The sequence below is a fragment of the Leptopilina boulardi genome, unplaced genomic scaffold, assembly GCF_019393585.1.
Source record: "Leptopilina boulardi isolate dan_hultmark-lab unplaced genomic scaffold, ZJU_Lbou_2.1 LbouV2_94, whole genome shotgun sequence".
Classification (NCBI taxonomy): Eukaryota; Metazoa; Arthropoda; class Insecta; order Hymenoptera; family Figitidae; genus Leptopilina; species Leptopilina boulardi.
In genome coordinates this window covers 449,966-467,406 of record NW_026138043.1, presented here as the reverse complement: position 1 = coordinate 467,406, position 17,441 = coordinate 449,966, and the positions used below count along the sequence as shown (strand labels likewise).

The 17,441-nt window shown below is 28.0% G+C and overlaps 1 long non-coding RNA gene across 1 annotated transcript; it reads left to right on the top strand.

The window, feature by feature from the left end:
* The first annotated feature begins 2,101 nt into the window (after positions 1-2,101).
* LOC127290894 (uncharacterized) lies at positions 2,102-7,246 on the top strand. The gene is made up of 4 exons (XR_007844506.1): positions 2,102-2,389; positions 5,019-5,245; positions 6,897-7,090; positions 7,174-7,246. It is a non-coding gene; the product is annotated as an uncharacterized LOC127290894 (long non-coding RNA).
* Positions 7,247-17,441: the final 10,195 nt, after the last annotated feature.

Here is a 17,441-nt window from a genome sequence, read left to right as displayed (position 1 = left end):
AATAGTGTGTGCGCTAGGAGGATTAAACGCTTTTTTTCAAAATTTTTGATTTTTCCTTGACAACGCTATGTAAATTGATCCGAATCATGTTCGCTATATTTTTCCTATCATTTTCACGTAACAATACATAAGTGTACCAAATTTGAGATCTCTATGTGAAAAAATGTGGCCACCAGAGGGGGGGGTACATAGTCATTTTTAGGGATTTTTCGTAAAAATTCATGGTTTTTCCTTGACAACGCTATGATAATCAATTCCTATGAGATTTGTTATATTTTTCCTGCAATCTGCACGTCAAAATACATATGTGTACCAAATTTCAGCCCTCTAGATAAATTCGTGTGGCCGCTAGGGGGGGGGGGTACATGCCTTGCTTCACTAGTCTCATTAATAGGGTTCCCCCTTCGGGTACGGAACCCTAAAAAACAAAAAACTAAAGATGAAAAAAATTGTTAAATTACCACATCGAGCGTTAACAAATTCTGATTTACTTGAATATGCTAAAATTTTGAAAATTTCTCACTTTCGAGGTGTTTTTATGCGTGATGAATTACCAGCTAAAGGACCACATAAATTTGATTCAGCTATAATTAATTTAGATAGTAAAAATAGTATTGGTACACACTGGGTTGCATATAAAAAGAAAAAAAATGATGTTGTATATTTTGACAGTTATGTAAATCTTCAACCACCTAGAGATCTTGTAAAATATCTCAAAGTGAAAACAATAAAATACAATCACAAAAGATATCAAAATTACAATACTTTTGTGTGTGGTCATTTATGTTTAAAATTCTTGTGCAATCATTTGGATGTAAAAAATTTCTATTTTCTCTCTTTTGGTACAAATAAAGACTAGAAACCATTTTTTTCTTCGGTTTACATTGAACCAGCAAAATGAACGATTCATTAACGTTAATCTTGTCTGGCAATACATCTATTTAAGGCCAGGTCCAAGTGAGGCAGCGCCATCTACATTGAAACTAAAATTTTGGAAAATTTTCAACAGCCTTTTCTTGAAAACAAGAAGGTAAAATGCTTTTTCCTTTATGGATAATTGATTATTATTGGCAAGATATACACCAGCTAAAACTTTTTTTGAGTTAAAATAATAAAAAAAATTTCATGTCAATAAATTAAATATGAGCACTTTTTTCACAAAAACTGTAACAGTACTTTCTCAGAAATTACAATCAAAAATGCAATTTCCATTTGGAAAATTAATAAACGCTAAAAAATACACGACCTAAGATTTACCAATCACGAAAATAACAAAAAAAAATTATTTTAAAATAACATATTTTACTCATTATGACAGCCGTTTGGCAGGTTATATATGTCACCAGAAGTTTCGCAGTTTTGCCGAAAGGAGGAGATTGGCGCTGTTGCTAACCACCTGAAATACCTAATCTACCAAAGGGCTGTCACAATCAGTAAAGCAGTATCAATATGTTAAATATTTAATAAAATTTTTTTTTGTTATTTTCGTGATTGGTAAATCTTAGGTCGTGTATTTTTTAGCGCTTATTAATTTTCCAAATGGAAATTTCATTTTTGATTGTAATTTCTGAGAAAGTACTGTTACAGTTTTTGTGAAAAAAGTGCTCATATTTAATTTATTAACATGAAATTTTTTTTATTATTTTAACTCAAAAAAAGTTTTAGCTGGTGTATATCTTGCCAATAATCAATTATCCATAAAGGAAAAAGCATTTTACCTTCTTGTTTTCAAGAAAAGGCTGTTGAAAATTTTCCAAAATTTTAGTTTCAATGTAGATGGCGCTGTCTCACTTGGACCTGGCCTTAAGAGATACAATACTTTCCACCAATTGAATTATCACCCAATAAACATTACGCTCTTGGACTCGTTGAACTTTTAACCTTTAATTTCATGCCCAATATAGATATTGGACAAAATAAATTTTATGTCGATAAAGAAGATATCACAATATCACATACAATTTTGACACCAAAAGGAATTAAACTCAACATTAAACCAAACAATAATACTTTACGTAGTGAGATTAAGTCTAATTTTCAGATAAATTTTATAAAATCTGATACAATAGCAAAATTATTGGGCTTTACACTGAAAAAGTCTTGGGCGCTCAGACTACCCAACGCGGGTATGAGCAGCACCAACGAGAAAGGAGATGCATCACCAATAGTGTGGTGATGACTATCCCCCTCTTTGGAAAGTCTGAACGCACAGTGTTAGTTGGTCATGATTTCCACGGCGTGAGAGAGCAGTACCTTGAAAGTGGGAGATTTCTCAGTTCCCAAGCTTTGGGAAAAGCAATAAAAGTGGAAAAGCGTTAGTTCTGTGATTTTGGAAGTAATAATTAAAGTTCGTGAAAGTTTTGTGCTGTGTTCTATTTTGAAATTACAAGTAAGTGACAAATGAAAATAAAAATTGTGATTAATATTAAATAAATAAAATTAATCTGATTAATTAATCAATTAATATGTAATAAATTATGTAATGAAATTAATTGAAAATACTAGAGGTATTTAATTTTTAATTAAATTGTGATTAATATTAAAGTTATTAAAATTATTTTGATTAATATAATCAATTTATAAAATTATCTAAAATTAAATTACATCTCTTTAACAAGAAAATTTATTCCTTATATGTGTCCTGACGCGGTGAAAGGGACCTTATGGTATAATAGCAAATTGTACTTTTGAATGTTTATAATAAAAAACGAATTGAACAAAATAATTTCTAGTTTTTGGAAATGAAAGAGCAACTCAAATAATTTGATTTCCAAAAATTAGAAATTATTTTGTTCAATTCATTTTTTATTATGAACATTTAAAGTACAATTTGCAATTAAACCATAAGGTCCCTTTCACCGCGTCAGGACACATATTATTTAATTGAGTTTCAAATATAAATTTTGTATTCTTAGCTGAAATTGTAAATGTTAAACGAAATGGAAACCAGCGAAAACAATTTTGACCTTACTTTTGATAAGACGATGGAGCTTGATGTTGATGAGTCAGTTGAAGGTTAATTAATTTTTTCAAATAATCATTTTCAAATATTGAAACGTTTTTCAAAAATAATATAATAAATGCGAACCAGTATTGTTGCTATTTATTAATTTTTATATTTTTTTGTGTTTTATTTTTTTAGAAAATTTTCCATTTAAAGAAACTGATTTATTTCATCTTCTAAACAGTTCTTTATTAGGAAAAATTGTATTAGGAAAATACAGAATATCTAAAGAAGTAGATTATCATTTGCTTAAAGAAATTGTCATAGTAAACATTCTTAAAGATCGACCTGACAGTTACAAGTAAGTATGATTACAAATTGAAAATTTCAAAAAAGTGTGTAGTCTACATTTTAATTTTGGCCAAACACATTTTTTTTGGTTACTGACACATAAAGATAAAATAAAATTTTATTAATTAATTAAATAATAATTAAATAAATATTTAGAAATTTTTATTGAAAAAAATGGAAACTTTTTTTTTTATTTTAAGATTTTTTTTAATTTAGCCTTTTTAAATTGTGAACTAAAATTTTACATGCAGTCGACTACACACGGTACCCTGGAACCAATCTCAACCCTCAACATTCTCCCTTTCAAAAATTCCTGTTGCAACAAGTTCGGGGTACCTCACTAAATATTTTCCAACAAGAAAAATCAAAATACGTCGGGCGCTTTTTTTTAATTTCAATTTTTGTGATTTTAGCGCCAAATTAAAAAAATGGTTTTTATAATTATTTAAAGTAAAATTCAACTTCACATGGTCAAATTTTGTTCAAGAAATTATAGAAAATTATAATTTCGGTAAAAAATTTTCTGTAGAATCGAAATCTGACATTGGCTTTCGAATTTAAAGCAGAGGAATCCCAGAAAATCCGGAAAACTGTTAATATTCTAAAAACAATCTCACCGTAGCATTGTTTTTTCCAAATTGTCTGTCAAATTTTATAAAAATAAGAGCAATTTCAAAATTTATCGAAATTTCCCAATAAGTAACAGTTACTTTTTCAAATTTACAATACAAAATATTATAGAATGAACATTTTTTTGTCAGTGATTAAAATCAATTAAATTAAAATCAAATAAGAAAAAAAATAAAAATTATGCACAATTGTTTGAATATGGAATTAAAATCTTAATCGTGTAAAAATTACCAATATCAGAATATTCTCCTGGCATCCAATTAAATTAGTTTTTTATTCAATGTTGAAATAATTCTTCAAACACTAATAGTAAAACGTTTTGACTTGTGACAACAAGCATGAAGTTAACAGAAAAACAATTTTTAATTCGTTTCTAGTCTGTTTTTTTCCCAAGAAATTTGCGCCTGCGCCAATTAATCTTGACCAACGCAGCAGTTTTGTGGAATTTACCACTGCGGTTTGTAGATGGAGTAAGGAATTCTGTGTTTAATACAGAAAAAAAAATTCAACACAGAAAACTTGAAAAAAACGACTGTGAGATTGCTTTTAGAATATTTACAGTTTTTCGGATTTTTTGGGATTCCTCTGATTTAAATTCGAAAGCCAATGTCAGATTTCGATTCTACAGAAAATTTTTTACCGGAATTATGATTTTGTATAATTTCTTGAACAAAATTTGACCATGTGAAGTTGAATTTTACCTTAAATAATTATAAAAACCAGTTTTTTTTAATTTGGCGCTAAAATCACAAAAATTGAAATTAAAAAAAAAGCGCCCGACGGATTTTGATTTTTCTTGTTGGAAAATATTCAGTGTGGTACCCCGAACAAGTTGCAATAGGAATTTTTGAAAGGGAGAATGTTGAGGGTTGAGATTGGTTCCAGGGTACCGTGTACATATTCTATAGATAGTGACAAAATAAATTATTAATAAGTAATAGAATGAGATGTTTCTTTAATTAAAAATTAAATTACCGGTAAAATAAATTTCTATCTAAATTAATAATTAATATTATTTAAATTGTCGATTTTGTTTTTAAATTAATACCATTAAAATTATTACAACTTTAATTTAATAATTATTTATTTGCAGTATTAAACCTCAAGAGTTCGTTGATATCACAGATCAAATTATTGATCTGTTTCCTTCAGAGGATAGAGATTACTTTTACATTCCGTACGAGAGAGGTGCAAATAAAGAAGCAATTAGTGCAAGTGGTTGCTTGTACAATCATTACAAGTTTTTAAGAAAAAAATTGAATGAAGCAAATCTGCTAAAAGTAACTTCCTTTGTTAGTGAGAAAAGTAGCAGTAATGAAGGTAAGCAAAAAGTTTATCACGGTTACCACAAAAATCATTTTTCTAATTTCCTATAGATTTTAAAAATAAATAAATTAAGGGGAGGCACAACACCCAGATTTGACCCCTTTGAATTTTAATTTTCAAACATGGTCACATTTTTTTTCTTGCATCATTTTCCACCCAAAAACATACAATATGGTACAAAAAAAATTTTTCCAAGACATTTTCCTTACTTTCTTGACTTGTGTTTATTTACAATTTCCCAGTCGAAAATCGTAAGTTTCCCTGAAGGGTTCACATGGCCTTCAGGTAACTGTTATGAAGGTTTCAAAAGCTTCATGGCAACTATTTATACATTAGACCTAAAATTCTGTGATATTTGCTTTCTGACTTCTTAACGGGAAGCTTTTTCTACAGCTTGTTGAATATCTGTGGACAGCTTCTAGCAAAAGGTCTACCAGTTTGCTTGGTGAATGCTTTCCTAATGCCTGGTTTAATGTGTAAGAAAGCAATTCTATTTGCTTTTCACAAGTTGCAAATTATTTAATTACCTTTTTTACACTTCCTGAAAACTAGAATAATTTCATTAAATTAAACTAAATCGAAAAATCATAAAAATTCTATAGTAATTTGTAAATCCGTTTTATACAATTAATAATTATTCTTTATATATTATATAAAAATTATTTTTCAAAGAAAACGTTTATTTTTAAACACTTAAATTATATACGAAAAAAATTATATATAACTTGAGCAAAATTTGGGGTTAGGAATACGAACACGGTGAAAACCTTTTATATTGAATAATGAATACAATTTCTTAAAAAAAGACAAAATATTTAATATTTAAAAAAAAAGATTATTATTTTTATACTTGATATTTATGAATATTTTTTATAAATAATATATTCTTTATTCTTTTAGAATTTCATAATTTATGAAAATGAATTTAACAGCGTATTTTTATTTACAAATTTTTAAAAGTATTCTACATGAAACATTAAATTATTAATCAATATTAATTGTGTAATTTCACTATAGAAAATTAATTGACAACTAACTTTTAATTGAAAGAAGATAATAATTAATTTTAAAAAAAAGTATTTAATATCACTAATAGATATTTTATAAAACAATTGTACCCTTTTAAAAAGACTGTGGAAATACCGAGTCTGACGTAAATAATTTTTCTTTAATTCTTCAATATTTAAATATAATAATCTAATACATCATATTTTTACGAGATAAATAAAGATGGAAAGAAAGGTTAAATTTAATTTTTGATCATTGTCATTTTTCCTCTGTTTCCTGAAACATCCATGACGCTTCATTTAATTTTCGCCACCTGAACGCTTTCTTTTTATATATGCAAAATCCTGCAACTCTTTGATAACTCTCTTAAAGCTACTTGAATGCTTTGTTTAAAACGTACAAAATTTGTTATTTTCAAGCTTTCCGTGGAAGCGAAAAATCGGCCATAACAGGCTTCCTGAAAGTTTTCTATAGCTAGTTATCTACTGTCTCACAATTCTCTAATGGTTATCTCAATACTTCAAAACAACTTTTTGTGCAGCTTAACATAGCGTAGGATTTTCGACTGGGTTATATTCGAAAAATTAATTTTTTGCGGTCATTTTTAATCATTTATTATTTATATATTATCTCGTAGAAGAAGATGACAACACAGACTGTTTAACGAATGCAGACCCAACGACATTTTCCAAATCAGAAATAATTTTGAAGTGGACCAGTACATTTGATCAACGGATGAAAAAAATCAACGTAAATGACCCGAAAAACGAGATATTGCAGAAATATCTGAGAAGTTTCTCTTGTTTAAAAACGTCTCTAGGAGTAACATTGGTTAAAATTTTGTTAATATACAAAAAACTTTTAATTCTTTTATGGTACGTTTATAAATATAGATACAATTTTTAATTTATTAGCTCGAGTCAGATTTTGAAAAGAAATTGGATGAGTGCAATATAAATCAAAGTCTTCCTGCAACAATTAATGGCCTACAACAGTCTACGATTTCTTTTTCGAATACTTGGTCCAGAAATTCAGGAAAATTGATTTCACTTTTTAAAAAATCAAAAACAAGAGAAGTGAGGCACTTTTTTCAATTGCATAAGGACACCATAGAAAAAGGTTTCTACTATTTCTTTTTAATTTTTCAATTTTAATATAAAATATTTTTCTAAATTAATATAATTAACATACTTGTTAAGAAAACTTAAAAAAAAGTAAAAGTTTGTCACTTATATGTGTATAAATTTTTCAGGGACTTACAATGATGTAGTAGCATTATTTTTGTTGCCAATTTGTTTTAAAGTAACAAAGACTTTCAAAGAAGGAAATGTCACGATTTCTTATTCTAAAGAAGAGATTTCCAGGAGTTTTATATTAAACGTGCAAGTAAGAATAATTAATTTGAATTTCAAAAATATACTTTGCTTACGTATTTTATTAAATTGAATTGAATTAATTTTTTTATATATTATATATTGTTATTTATAATTTAAATATGTTATATACATTTGTAAATTTAATATTTTTTAGGATCCTGAAAATGTAGACACAGAAGTAAAGGAATACGAGAATTGATTACAGCAGAGGAATCTACCTATTCTTCCGTACGTCGTCTTGTGTGGAGAAATTGGGAGGATTTACCAATCGTATGTCATTTTTAATGGCGAAAAATATCCTCATGTGGATCCCGTGAAAGCTGTCGAATCATGCTACAAATGTTTGAAAGCATTAGATAGATGGCCCACTATTTGTGATTTTGTTTGGGGACTTTTAGGAAAGTTAGTCTATGGATTTGATCTGTTTAAAAGTTGTGCGCCTGTTACTAAGTTTTTAGTGGAACTGAAAAGATGTAAGTAATTTTTTTAAAAGTTACAAGTGTGTTATAAGATCGATTGAAAAGTTTTGTGCCTTTTACAAAGTCACTAATGGAACTAAAAAAATTGAATTATATATTTTTTAAAAGTTCTTGGTCCATTACAAGGATCAAAATTTAAAATTATTTTAATAGTTTATTAAAATTAAAAATATAATTTATTATTTTTTAACTTTTAATTAAATCGCGGTTTTATACATTAATAGAATGGATCGCAAGAAAATGATTAATTTTCTTTTAACATTTATTCTGGCATTATACGGAAATCCTTCATTTCCACGAAATATTGTTCAAATTGTTATAGACTATACGAGAAATTTTATAGCAAGCGTATTTTTACCCTGTTTGTTAAATGATATTTTATCAATATTGAAACACGACAATGTTGCTGATAGTACTTTATTGAAAGTTGAAGAATATTTTAAAAAATACAGTTTAGTGTTTAATGATGTTTCAACAGAATGTAAACGATTTGAATTACTGAGACAAAGAGGAATATTAGTTGATTTTGAAGAATTTAGTATTGGTAAACATTTTGTAGATAAACTTATGAATAATGAGATAGTTCTTGTTTCAGAAACTTTACACGCAATACACATCCCATTAAGAAAAACATTAAAATTGTTTTTAGAAATTCCTGGTATGTTAAAGCAAATAACTCAATATATTACAAATTTAAAAAAAGAATCGAATATTATCACGAATATTATGCAGGCTGACATGTGGTTAAAGAAATATTCAAAAAATGTTGGTGAAATTGTTTTGCCCCTTTATTTGTTTTACGATGACTTAGAAACGGGTAATCCATTGGGTAGTCATGCCGGTAAAAACAAATTTGGTGCCTTATATGCGTCCATCGCATGTCTTCCACCGCACATTTCATCTCGATTGAGTAGTATATTTTTGACTCTTTTAGTACGTACTGCTGATAAAAAAAATAGTTCAAATGATAATGTTTTTAAAAAAATTATAGAGGAGATAAATTTTTTGAAAAATACAGGGATTCTTGTTAAAATTAATGGATGTTTACAACGCGTTAAATTTGAATTAGTTTTAATTCTTGGAGATAATTTGGGCCTTAATAGTATTTTTGGATTTGTTGAGTCCTTTACTTCTACCCACTTCTGCAGAATTTGCACAATTTCTTCAGAAGATTTTAAAAAATTATTTACTGAAAATGAACAGATACTAAGGACACGTGAAAATTACGAAAAAGATGCAAAACAATGTAAATTTTATGAAACCGGAATTAAAGAACCATGTACTTTCCACAAAATCACAGGTTTTCATATTACGGAAAATATAACTGTAGATATTATACACGATTTATTAGAAGGTGTTTGCTTGTACGTCTTAGAATCTATAATATGGAATTCTATTTTTGTCGACAAATTTTTTACATTACAAACTTTAAACACACTGTTACAGTCTTTCGATTACAGTCAATTGGGTCTTACTACTGCTTTACCTGCAATAATATTAACCAAAGAAAAAAAAATTAAAATTAAAATGTCTGCATTTGAAACTCTTTGTCTCATGCGGTGCTTTCCACTAGTCATTGGACATTTAATTCGTTCTGACAATGAATGTTGGCAACTCTATAAATTATTAAGACAGATTTTAGACATTGTCACTTCACCAAGAATAATTCGATCGGATGCAAAAAATCTGAAACGGTTAATTCAAGAACATAATCAACTTTATGTTAAATTGTTTGACAATTTAAAGCCAAAATTTCATATTCTATGTCATTATCCAAGAATTCTTCTACTCAATGGGCCTTTTGTCAATTTCTGGTGTATGAGGTTTGAGTCGCGTCATAGATCGTTAAAAGCAAATGTTCACGCAACAAGTTGTTCGAAAAATCTTTTAATCACAATCGCTAGGAAAGAAACTTTAAAAATGGCTGAAATATTTCATTCTTTTCAAAGCGAAAATACCACTAACATCAGTTCACCGGATCATTCAGAATCTATATTTAAATCTCATTTTTCAAAAACTAAATTGGCAAATCAAAAACAGTACTATAATGAAGCAGAAATTAACAACAGTTTTTATAAAGTTGGAACATTCATTGTCTCTAATTTGGAAAATTCGGAAAAAGAGTTTGGCGAAATTTTTAAAATTTTTAAAATAAAAGACAATGTTTTTTTCGAAATTAATGTATTTGACGAAATAATTTTCGACGAACATTTACATGCATATTATGTAAACAAAAGAATAAATGGAACCAAAGTTATGAATTATGCAGATCTGCCCGAAATCGCGCCTTGTATGTCAGTAAAGACAGAAAAAAATCATCTTGTTTCTACTAAATATCGATTATAAATTTTATGGTAAATAAACGAAGACTTTTGGACTAAATGTTGTATATTTTTCTCCCACGATTCCTGAAAATGTCCTGGAATCCTAAAATATGTTCTGAAATGTTCTAGAAAGGCTTGAAATTTTATTTTTTGTCTTCAGATTTTTATATTTTGAATCATTGCTTCAACTCTTGAATAATATTTTCATATTTACAGACTCAATATTATCAGAAAAAAATTGACAACAATGATTTCGATAGGTTAAAATTTCAACGGTGTCTCCCCTTAACCTTTTAACTGATGTTCAAAGAAAGCGAACATTGATCTGGCGAATAGACTTTTTTTTGAGCAACAGCATCCCCAAAAATTAGGAAGACAGCTCCTCGAACACTTAATAAGTCCTTTCCTCCAAGTGGGGGGTTGCTGACTTCCCAAGGACGTGGTAGGCTATACCCCCACGCTTACGGCAGACTCTCTCCCAAGACTTTTTCAGTGTAGACTACAGATACTTGAAGCCAATAAATTTCATCAGTCAGATTCACCAGTTTCTATTATAAAGGTTAATTCATTGAGAATCGAGTGTAACATTACAACAGAATAGTCGATCAAGACGGAGATATTGTAAATTTTCGTGTTGAAACAATAACTATTCTATTACACATTAAATCATTATAGAAAAAAAATCATGGGAATTGTATTCAATAGAAAAATAACTGGTTACGGTTATAAGAAGAGTGAAGGATGCCAAAAAAGTTTCAGTTACAAATCTACAATCAAGGTGTTAACACCAGAAAACATTTAACTATTGAAGAGTTTAGGATAGAAAGTGATCAAACAACAGAAGAGAAGAAGAAATCGAAAAAAATAAAAAAGAGAATAAAAAGAATCAAATTTATCTGCAATTGTTTTATTGTTTTTCTCTTTAGAAAACTTAATTTTTGCAAAAGAAAATAAAAATGGATGACGAAGTGTTGAGTATTGGAAACCCAATTGTTTTTGATGAATCTATTGCTCACTATGAGATACATGCGCATTTACCGTACGCTTCATCAACATTCAATAACAGCGATGAAATTTGAATTGCCGTACAAAAGGATTTTTGGTTTCGCTGAGGATTATCAAAAAATTATTGTAAACGCTAGACACGAATTAATTTTAACACGAGCGAGAAGTGACGTCAACGCAATTATGCAAACGAATGCAGAAGAGATAAAAATTTCCATCGACAAAATTGAATGGCTACTACCCAATGTCCGCTTATCAGATGCAAGAAAATTCAAACTACTCAAATACATTGAAAAGGATCCTCTCATTCCTATAAGTTTTCAAACATGGGAATTATACGAGTATCCTTTAATATGTTATGCTGACTCTAAATTTCATATTATATTATAATATTTTAATATAAAAATTATATACATATAATAATTATATTATTATTATATTGGGATTGGCGGTCGTGACGTCACGAAACAAAGATGGCTGACCGAAGTAGGTAACTGTTGTTACTTTAGCTAGAGATTCGTGTATTTTTTTTGAAAAAATTAAAGAAAACTTAAAATGCGACTCAGTTTAAGTGAAATTTGTGCGTTTACACAATCAACACCCACGAGTCGGAATTTTGTAGAGGGTGAAAAAGTTTTAAACGCCAGATATATTATATTTTGTGGACGAGGAAATGACACCGCCGATGGAAATTCTATTCAGTTTTTAGCATTTTGCTTACAAACATCTAATATGACAAGCCGTCCTCATGAAATTAATGGATTATTAATTTCATCAAGTGCAAACATTTTACAAGGTAAATGTTCCTGTAAAGCAGGGTTAAGTGAGAAATGTAAGCACAGTGTTGCTGTGTTACTTCACCTAAGCAGGTTAGTTTTTCATCAATTAATGGTTGAACGTTTTTAAATTTTATGAAAATAAATATTTGTCAAATATGTGTTTGTGTTTTAAATATTTTAATTGGAAATTTGCATTAAGAGTTGTTATTTTGGTTTTTAGGTTATGTTTACTATAAGTGTATATGTCAAAAAAGTATCGTTTAAATTATAATCCCATTCTATTATAAGTATTGCATAAAATGAAAAAAGTGTAATGATTCTTTGTTTCTCATTGTTTATCGAAAATAATTATATTTTATATATTTGTTTTTAGAGTGGACGTAAATGATCTAGATGAAGTATCATCAACTGACAAGAAGTGCTTATGGAATGAACCTCAAGAAGATTTTTCTGAAAATTGTTGTTCTGTTTCTTCCTGGTCCATGTTTCCGTATAATTATAATAAATTTTTTTCAAATGTAACAAAAAAACATCTTAATTTTATACAATTACACGTTTTCTAGTTGTTTGTTTACTTTTTTTACCTACTTCTCTTAATTCAAGATTTTGCCACCAGATAGCGTACCACAGTATAGCCAATCCCAATAGGATTAATTTTCTTAAAGTTCTTCGACTTTAAGGACAACATTCTCATCATGGCACTCGCGTATCACGCTCGAATGTATGATGCGGAATTAGAAGTTTTTGAGTATTTGCATTTTTTGAATATATGAAACATTTGAGCAAACAAAAGACATTTAAGCGTTTAGTATCACATCTTCATTATTTTTTTCAAATTGTTTTTGTAATTAAACAATTTATTTTATTTACTTCAAACTTGTTATACATTAAAGTAAGGGTTATATACTATTCCCAGTTGAAAAATCTTGTACAACATCATGTACATTTTCTTGTTAAAGTTCAAGAACTTGCACATTCGCGTGCTCTTGTACAAGAGCAGAAAACGAACCTGTAAAAAGAATTGGAACAAAGTAAAGTAAGTACAGGTACATGCAAGAGTACTTGTTTGAGACTTTGTGTGTGCAAAATTGTAAATCGATTCGTTTCGACTTACAAAAGTTATTGTGTCTACATACATACAGACAGACAGACAGAAGAAATTTTATACAGAAAAATTTTTTTTTTTAAAATTTTGAAAATCCTGCAGTTTTTGCATTTTTTGATGAAAATGGCTGGCTAAGGAACTTAAACTGTATTATGACACTAACTTTGTATATGCAAAATTGCAAATCGATTCGTTTCGACTTAAAAAAGTTATTGTGTCAACAACATTTTGTGTCTACATACATACATACATACAGACACTTTCGCCGGACCATGATATTTCGACTCAAGGCACCTCAAAACGTAAAGATTTCATGGAAATAGAAAAAGTCAATTTTCGACCAATTATAATACCTTCTCATGTGATGAGAATGTAAAAAAAAATTAAAAAGAATAATTTAATTAATTTTTATAGTTGACCGTCGTAAAAAAAAATTAACACTTTTATATATTATTACTGTTTTTTCATTGTAATATAACACCACCTTTTTGTACTGCTGTAAAGAAAAAAAATGTCAAATGTCTAGAATATAATACAATTTTTTCTATAAAAAATTTCTACAAAATATTCTAGAATATTAAGAGAGAGAGTAAAAATAAAAAAGTTATATCGATTATATATTTAGAAGATAATGTTTCCGTCGCTTCACAACATCAGATTTAATTTTCTTTAGGAAAAGGTTGATAAAAAGTTGTTACTTATAAAATATAAACTAAACCTTTAAGGGAGAAAGGTGGTCCACTTGCCCTCCGGGTGTAAAATATATATTACTTAATTGGGATCTGAAATCGTGACGTCAGCGAGTTGGGGGAAAGCAATATGGCCGACCAAACGAGGTCAGATTCTTCCTAAGTTGTGAACGCCGGAGCAATGTTCAATATTTTTGGTCGTTAAAATAAAAAAAAATGCTCGGAATAGGAGAAATTTGCAAATTTGCAGACTGTACGCCCACTTCTCGAAATTTTATTGAAGGGGAAAAAGTTTTACATGCCGGGCATATACTTTTTTGTGGGAAGCAGACAAATGAGGAAGACGGTTTCGTGAAAATTATCGCGTTTTGTTTGCAAACGTATGGAAATATAAATGAAATCAACTGTAGTTGTAAAGCTGGTTTAAGCCAGAAGTGTAAGCACATAGTTGCTGCTTTATTGGAATTGCACACGTGAGTGTTGAAAGATTATGTTGTCGTGTATATTTGTCATGATACTGTTTTCCAGCTGTTTTCATGAAATATAATTATTTTCCAATAAAATAAATACTTGTGGTTTATTTAGAAAAAATTTTAATTAAAACTGTTTTGCTTATAGGAGAGATTTCAGGACATTATCAGAAGCATCGTGCACCGACACAAAATGTTTATGGGACACACGACAGGAAACAAAACTGAAAAAATACGATCCACTTCCTTTGAAAGAGTTTAAATGTTTACATTATTCTTCAAAGAAGGAATATTCCACTTCGATTAGTCAAGAAGATGAAGAATATGTAACAAATTTGCTTTACAGGTGGAATGTGAATTCTGCTCTTAGAAAACACATGTATGCTGAATTTTAATTTATTTTATATTATTTTTATAAGAATATTCTCAGGGTGGCTGCAATTAATGCGGAAAATGTTTTCTTAAATTATAAACCATAAATATCTGCTTGGTAAAGAATGATAATGGAAGTACAAGCTAATAGACTGTAGAGAATAACAAATTTTTTTATTCATCAAGAAAATGTTAAAGAACTTTGAAAAAGGATAAATTTTGCGACCACCCAGAATTCTTTAAATTTTATTGAACTTCAAGCTTTTTTTAATTATTATTAATCCTCATTTTAATTAATTATTATTGATACACTCAATAGTACTAATTATATATTTAATAATAAAATGTACGTAAGTAATGAATGTCATCTTTCTATTTAATAATAAATTTTTTCTTTCTTGAATAACTGAATACATTTTTATCAAAATGTTGATCGTATATGAAGCAATATTTGTAAGTTTGATAATAAGTTCATAAAATTTGTAATGTTAAATTTATATTTTGAATTTTTTTTCTTATTTTATTTATCTCAAATATTATTCTTAAAATTTATTAGGTATGGACGTCATCAAACAGTAGTTTTTGAAAAAGATAATAACAATAATTCCAATTTAGACGGACAGGAAGCGCTTCTTGAAAATTTACCATCCGAAGCAATGAAGAATTTAGAAAACTTGAAAATCGAAGGAGAAATTGAAGCATGCTGTTTAACTTTTTTAAGCAATTTTTCTAAAGACACTCGCACTATTTGTGAAGAAACGTTGTTTGATAAGAAAAAATGGAATGCGCATCGACAATTTCGCATTACGGGATCAAGATATTATATTCATACGTACAAGAGCAACAAACGACCAGATTGGAAAATAAAATCAAATAAATATTTTCATCCCAAGACTTTCAAGGCGACCAAAGAAATAAAGTACAGTATCGATGCTAAGAATTTTGCGCGAGAAATTTATGATAAACAAGAAACAGCAGAAGTGAGACAGTTTGGCTTGATAGTTCCAACTGAAAATCCATGGTTGGGATAGTCACCTGATGGAGTTGTTTTTAAGGATGGAAAACCTGATAAGTTAATCGAAATCAAATGTCCATTTATTGGAAAGATTAAAAGTGCCAAAGAAATTCTCAGTGGTTTAAAGTACGTTAAAATTTTCTAATTTATTATTAAATTAAATAATTAATAAATGTTAATTTTTGTTAATGACATTTTATGTCATTTGTTGCATTTTTGTTGGCCGACATGACATTTTCCGCGAAGGCGAAAAATTTTCTAATTTATTATTAAATTAAATAATTAATAAATATTAATTAAAATATTATTATGTCGGTTTTTTCAAAAATTCGTTTTGAAAAAAAAAAATATATATATATATACATTTTTTATATATTATAATATAATAATATTATTTATTTTTTATTTATTTATATATTTATATATGAAGTGATCAAGGTGAAAAAAGTTTTTTCTCCAATCATACCCAAACATAGGGCATTTTGTAGTACTATTAGATGGTAATTTTTGGTAAAAATATTTTTCTATTTTAACCAATATTTTTTAGGGGGGAGGGAGTGGAAGTTTTAGGATACCCTTTACTATAATACTTTCTATCTCTCACACTAATTGAATAAAAAATTTGGCAAATATCAGTTTTTATAGGTTTCTTTATGCCCTTTTGATTGGTAATATGCATTGGAAAAAATATAACCAATATTGAGGAAATTTGCCAATATCATTTCAATTATTATCATCAAATTACAATGATAATAATACATTCCTTTTTGATTATTTTGTTCCAAATGTTTTGATACAGTATTTAAAAATTGTAAATTATCATAAATTTTTTTTGATGACATTAGATAATCAAATTGTGATTGATGAAATTCGTGGATATCATTTTCCAAAAAATAACTATAATTCGTAATTGTCGTTAAATTTAAATTGCTATGGTAAAATGATGATCGGAAACGATGTATTTTTGGGAAAGAATTTTTTTTTGCAGACAACATTATTAATTTCTTTAGTTTATTATTATCCATTGTACAATCACCTGGATTTGTCTTAAAAATTTTTTTATAGTAATAAGTTAATTTTAAATTTTCAATTAATGCAATTTGAATAATAATAAACATTTCATTTATGTTTATTAATTTATCAATGTTAAATTCATGTTCTAAGCAGTAATGTAAAATGAAACATGATAAATGTTGAAAAATGTCATTATATAAGTTAATATTGTTGTTAATATTCGGACCGGGTTAAAGTAAAATAAAGGAATACAAGATACTTATAAAAATTACTATTCAATTGTGTGAGAGATAGAAATTATTAAAGTAAAGGGTATCCTAAAACTTCCACCCCCTCCCCCCTAAAAAATATTGGTTAAAATAGAAAAATATTTTTACCAAAAATTACCATCTAATAGTACTACAATATGCCCTATGTTTGGGAATGATAGGAGAAAAAACTTTTTTCACCTTGATCACTTCATATGGAATCCCCCATATTATTATATATTATTATATATTATTTATTTATAATAATATTATTATATTATCGTATTATAAAAATAAAAAATATTA